The sequence below is a fragment of the Pipistrellus hanaki genome, assembly GCF_964339955.1.
Source record: "Pipistrellus hanaki genome assembly, chromosome: 2".
In the NCBI taxonomy this organism is placed as follows: domain Eukaryota; kingdom Metazoa; phylum Chordata; class Mammalia; order Chiroptera; family Vespertilionidae; genus Pipistrellus; species Pipistrellus hanaki.
In genome coordinates, this window is record NC_140504.1 from 111,188,886 (window position 1) to 111,195,754 (window position 6,869).

A 6,869-nucleotide genomic window follows, 5' to 3' on the forward strand; every position below is an offset into this window, starting at 1 on the left:
CCCTTGGGCAAGGGAAACAAAAAAAATAAAATAAAAATAGAGTACTCTATGATCCAGCAATTCCATGTCTGGATATTTATTAAAGAATTCCAAAGCACTCATTCAAAAAAGACTCAGAAAATTCAAATGAGCCTAAGAATGGCAGGCTGGTTGTGGTGGGCATGCTGTAGTATTGTTACCAAGGTTATGAAACATGGGAAGTCACAGAAAGGGGCTGCGATGCTTGGTCGAAGAGGAAACTCACAGATACCAAAGTACTACCTGAGCCACTTCACATCCCTGAATTATTCTGCTTTTGAAACCTATTTAATGATAAATGAATTTGAAAGACTGGCTGTTGGACAATCTCTTGAATTGCTTGGTATAAAATGATATGAACCTCCAACTCCTTCCTCGAGTCAGAAAAATGACATTACTGCATCCAGGTATGTGTAAACAATTCTATAGACCAGTGAAAGTGTGAAGCAGTTCAAATGGAGAATCAGGAACTAATGTCACAGAGTGAATGCAATGCCTGGAAAGTGTATAATGAAAATCTTATTCATATGCTTGAGCATGCACAGAAAGATCTCCAGAAGTAATGAAGCATATGTAAGATTTAGACTGGCAGAGAAAGAACCTGCAACTCATAGCTGAATCTAAATGAAGAGAAATGGAATCATACTGGGTATCCCTGGTCAGTAAGAATAATGAGATTAAAAGGACTATTTTGCAATTAGAAAATGAAGTCTTTCAAATGAAGCAATAAAAATGCAGAGGCCAATGAAGAGAACATCTGGAAAGACAAATGAATGCGGTTGTAGAAACAATTCAGGCTGGCTTCAATAAAAGGTCAGACACAGCATGGTGAAGGTCAATAGCATTGTACAGAACTACTCAGTGGCTAAGTGTTCAGAAAGCACAGAAAGTGGACTGCTATATTCTATTTGCACATTAGCAAAATACAATTTTCAACTTGGAAAAAAAGACATATGCACCCCTATGTTCATTGCAGTGTTATTTACAATAGGCAAATATCAAAGCAACTTAAGTCAAGAGATGAATGGATAAAGAGATGAATGGATAAAGAAGATGTGGTGCATATGTACAATGAAATACTACTTGGCCATAAAAAAGAACAAAATCTTACCATTAATGACAACATGGATGGACCTAGAGGGTATTATGCTAAGTGAAATAAGTAAGACAGAGAAAGACAAATACTGTATTATTTCACTTATATGCAGACTCTAAAACAAACTAAACTAACAAAGCAGAAAAAGACTCATAGATACAGAGAACAAACGAATAATTGTCAGATGGGAGGGGCTTGGGGAGCTGGGTGAAAAGGTGATGGGATTAAGAAGTACAAATGATCAGTTATAAAAACAGTCACAGAGATGTAAAGAACAGCATAGGGAATTTATTCCATACTCTATCTATATAAAGAGGTAATATGCAAATTAGTTGGGACACTGTAACAGTCATGACCAGTCAGGAGGAGGTTGTGTGCACAGGTGAGGTCTGGAGCAGAGATGGAGACAGAGACACGGGGCCTGTTCAAACCACTATGGCCAAGGGCTGGCCCAGAGAGGAGAGAGGAGTGGGGAGAGGGGATAAGAAAGAGAGGAGAGAAGATAGGGAGAGGACCTGCTCTCAGCTGCTGTGGCTGAGGGCAGGCCTTTGCTGGCAGTCCCGCCTCTGCATGTAAGCTGCAGAGGAACACCTTTTTTGACCACTCATTGGCTAAGTTGCCAGTATGCCAATGCCACTCATAGTGTTCTTGATAACTTGACTAATAAGAAGGTGATCTAGGGTTTTTCCACCTCACTTCTGGAGGAAAAAAATGAGGGTCTGTGCTGGAGAGTCTAAGAAATGTCATATCCTGCCCTGGATAGTTTGGCTCAGTGGATAGAGACTCAGCATGCTGACCACAGGATCCAGGTTCAGTTCTGATCAAGGGCATGTACCTAAGTTGCAGGCTTCTCCCTGGCTGGGGCCCAAGTCAGGGCTCAGGCAGGAGACAACCAATCAAAGTGTCCCTCTCACCTTGATGTTTCTCTCTGTCTTTCCTTCTTTCTTTCATGCTATCTAAAAATCAATAGAAAAATATTTTCAGGTGAGGATAAGAAAAAAAGAAAAAAGAAAGAAGGAAATGTCATATCCTATGAAAGGGACATCTTGAGAATGCCTAAAGAAAGTTGTCATTTTTTTGTAGTGAAGGGACTAAAGTCTGTGTTGATGAAAACACTTTTGTGGCTGTGGCGGCTGGCAGTGGCAGCAGCAGTGGAGTGATGGGGGCAATCCATCAGTAGGTCATCCTATGAGAGTTCCTGGATTGTGAAAGGGGGCAGGCTGGGCAGAGGGAACCCCCTCCCCCTCCACACACACAGTGCATGAATTTCGTGTACTGGGCCTTTAGTATTCTAATAACTATGGTATGACGGCAGGTGGGTTCTGGACTTATCATGGGGATAAATTCTTAAGTTATATAATATACCTAACACTATGCTGTACACCTAAAACTAATATAAAATAATATTGAATGTCAATTTTAATTAAAAAATAAAATAATTTTAAAATTAAAAAAAAAATAAGTTCTCCCTCTGAGGACAAGCCAGAGGCATCACAAAATAACTTCACAAGGTTTGAAACACTAGAGGGCTGGTAGCCAGAATTATTAATTAGACTGTGGTAGGTCTTCAAGGAGCATGAGCTTCAGACTGCCCATGGCAATCATGAGCATTTCAAAATGTTTGGGAACTAGTCCAGTGCAGAGGCCAAGTATGTCCAGGTCTTAAGTATGTCAGACGTGCTGATTCTCTGCTACCTACACTCTCCAATTCAGGTTCACAATATTTATTCAATGATTAGGAGTGAGCTTTACATAAACCTAAGTGATATTTGACTCTCTTGGAAATGGATTTTTAAAATAAACCAAAAATTACTTGCATTGTCCTTTGTGTTTGCACATGATTGATAGCTAACATTCTTATAAAATACCTAAATGTCAGCCCACACTAAGCCCTGAAAAGTGATCTCCTCTGACTCCCCTCACAATACTATGAGGTAGGTTCATTTTACTCATTCGTTATTATGATGAATAGAGTTAAGCTCAGCCACTGTGTTGATCTGCCTCCCACTCTTTTGGAGGAGACGGTGTTAATGACCAAACATAGTTTTCCTCATGACACTCATGAATGGCAGTTGCCAAAAAAGAGAGCTCCATTCACCAAGTAAAATTTAGTACTTAGCAACTTGAAACTTTAGATGTGCATTTAATAAGAGAAAAATGATAACAAATGTTAGCTCTGTTGTTGTGGTTAAAATCCTTCAATAACTTCTTATGATTAGATTGGTTCCTAATTCCTCAGCAGAGAAAACTGACTGCTCAAGCCTGCCTCACCTGGGCCTTGTTCTTCAGCCAGCTCTAGCAGTCAGGCCTCAGAAGATGTCATGGCCTGTATGCATCAACACTTTGCACAGGCTGTTCCTACCCCCTGACACTTTTCTATGCCTGCAGGCTTCCAGGACTAACACCTATCCCTCCCATTCTCAGATTGGGTTATAAACCTTTCTGCCACCTACCACCCTCATTAAGTTAGGTCTCCATCAGTCATGCACTCACAAAACCCATTGGAATTTTTCAAGATAAAATTGATCCTTTTCCTAATTAAGCACTCATTTAATCTGTGCCTCCTCTTCTCTCTGCTAGGCTTCAGAGCATGAAGACAAGAGTCCTATCTGTTGTTATCTGCTCTATTTCAGTCCCTGGCATAGTACCTAGCCCTTTGACACTTGTCAAAGGAAGAAGGAAGATAACCTGTGTCTATTCTACCCTTTAAAATAACATACAGCAACAGCAGCAGCAATAAATCCTGGCCACAGGCTACCCCCATGACCACAGGATGTCCCATGTGGACATGCATTCAGCCTGCAGAGGAGCCCCTGAGGGTGAGAGGAGCTGAAATCCATCTAGGCTTCTTATCTAATTTGGGGCCAATGCCATCTCAGCCAGTAGCGGCTGTCTGTACTAACCATCATCCATGTTTTAGACACAGTTGTTGCTTCAGCATGTTACTTAAATTTCATCATGACTCTGTGATTTAGGTCTGATTAAATAATTTTACAACAATATAGGCCACAAGGAGAGGTTAACTTGCTCAAGGTGTTCCTGGCCTCCTTCAAATTTCGGTGTTCTCTCTCTCTCTCTCTCTCTCTCTCTCTCTCTCTCTCTCTCTCTTTCTCTCTCTCTCTCTCTCTCTCTCTCTCTCTCTCTCACACACACACACACACACACACACACACACACACGTATATATACATGTATGTATATGTGTGTATATATACATATATGTGTATGTATATATATATACATGTATGTATACACACACACACACAGGGCTGCTAGATAGAACAAATTGCTCCCAGTTTAAATTGAATTTCAGATAAACAATGAGCAATATTTTTTAGTATAAGTATGCCCTAAATACTGCATGGGACATACTTATACTATTAAAAAATCTTTAGGAGATTGAATACTTTTACAGGAGCCCTGGATTTAGGGGCTTCCTCCATCCCTCAGCTACCTTGGATCTTTGCCCATCTCCTCCTAAGATCCCTTGCTTCAGGGGTCATAGCCCTCATCTGGCTGCGTGTAAAGAGGACTGGTTCCCGACCCTCTCTCCCTTCCTACCTCCTACACATCACAGATGTCTTGCCTATGTCCTTCTCTATCTTTATTTTTTGTTTGTTTGTTTATTTGTGCAACTTGTAGCTAGGTTTTTACAGCATAAAGGAGAATGGAAAGAAAAAATCTTTATTTAATCTGAAATTCATGTTTAATTAAGAGTCCTATATTTTTATTTGCTAAATCTACTAATACTGTTTGCTCAATCACACTTGTGCACTGAAGTATAAAGGTCTGTAAAATAGGAACATTCAACTCACTGGACCTCGTATAACATTCAGATGATTTTTCATAATCACTCAACTTCTTTCCCACCAAGTTTCCAAAGACATCTAACAACCCTATGTATGGTTGGCCACCTGAAAGGCCAGATGCTAACTGGAAGGATTCACTTTCTCAGGAAACTCAGCTATTTCTTCCCTCACTGGCAGGCTTTGGAGCTCATAGAATTTCACCCCAAAACCCCTCCCTGTTCCCCAGACTGACTCCTGCAGACCATCACATACCCTACTGCCCTTACGTTCCTTCAGAGTCACTCAGAAATATCTGGCAACATCGCTTCCCTAGAAAGTGGTGGTATTGCATAATGGAAGTTACTGGCTCATGTGTTTGTTTATTTGTACCTACTTTCCATTTTAATCACCGTTTTATATTGATCCCAAAATTTTTACCTGTCTTTTTTAATATCTTAAAATCTTGCACTTTCCCCAATTAGAACACCTGCAGGCATTAGTTTTATTATCATTCTTTATTCATTACATTATATTACCTCAATCTTAGTAAAAGAAAATTAAACTCAAAACCAAACAAATACACAAATAAGCCTAAAGCACACTCCTGAACCTGAGACTTCTGTGTGACTTCTAGGCGATCATCAGATATCTCTGCCAAATGGCTGCTGAACTTAGGTGTCTAGTAAGGGGGAAAAAATGGGCTTAGCAAATATATTATTTCATTTGTGACATCCCATTTAAAGTGAGATAGAATTGGGGGGTGGGGAGGAAAGACAAAGAGTAAGCAAAAGGAGAAATGCCTCCAGCAATAAGTTAAACAATTTAACCTTTGTCTAATGTATTAGTTGACAGTAATTTTTAATTAGATATATTTAACATCTAACCATGCATAAATTTAAGGTTTACAATCTGGTAACTTGACACATTTATATATTGTAATATGTAATTATCATCTATATCATACTACATAATTATCCTTTCTTTTTAACTCCAAATAAATCAAAGACTTGAACATAAGACCTGATACTATAAAATTACTTTTAGAAAATGTAGGAAAGAAGTTCTTAGACATTGGTGTTGGCAATGAATAATTTTTTGACAACACAAGAACAAAAAGGAAAGTAAAAATGAGCACATAAGAATAATACATGAAACTAAAACACTTCTTCACAGTAAAAGAAATAATTCAAATAAAAAGGCAGAGAGACAAAAACACATGATCATATCAAAAGGTATTTGACAAAATCCAACACTATTTCTTGATTAAAAACTTTCGGCAAAGTGGGAATAGAGGGATCATACCTCAACATAATAAAAGCCTTATATGACAAACCTATGGGCCAACATCATATTCAATGGGAAAAAACTAAAACCATTCCCCCTAATAACAGGAACTAGACAAGGATGCCCACTCTCACTACTCCTGTTTGACATAGTACTGGAAGTGTTAGCCAAAGCAATCAGAGAAGAAGAAATAAAAGGTATCCATATTGGAAAAGAAGAAGTAAAACTGTGATTTTTCACAGGTGACATGATATTGTACATTGAAAACCCTAAAAATTCCATCAAAAAATTACTAGAACTAATAAATAAATTTGGTAATGTAGCAGGATACAAAATTAACACCCAGAAATCTATGACATTTTTATACACCAATAAAGAACTCACAGAAAGAGAAACTAAAATAAAATAACAATTCCACTTACCATTGCAACAAAAAAATTAAGGTACCTAGGAATAAACTTAACTAAGGAGGTAAAAGAGTTGTACTCAGAAAACTACAGTACATTGAAAAAAAAAGTTAGACAAAAACATAAACAAATGTCTTCTACCGTGTTCATGTATTGGTAGAATCAACATCATTAAAATGTTAATACTACCTAAAGCAATCTATAGATTCAATGCAATCCCCATTAAAATACCAACAGTATATTTCACAAACCTAGAACAAACACTCCAAAAATTCA

At 38.3% G+C, this 6,869-nt stretch overlaps 1 pseudogene across 1 annotated transcript; it reads left to right on the forward strand.

The window, feature by feature from the left end:
* The first annotated feature begins 219 nt into the window (after positions 1-219).
* LOC311615405 (pre-mRNA-splicing factor SPF27-like) lies at positions 220-791 on the forward strand (annotated as a pseudogene). Its single transcript has one exon. The product of its transcript is annotated as a pre-mRNA-splicing factor SPF27-like (transcript).
* Positions 792-6,869: the final 6,078 nt, after the last annotated feature.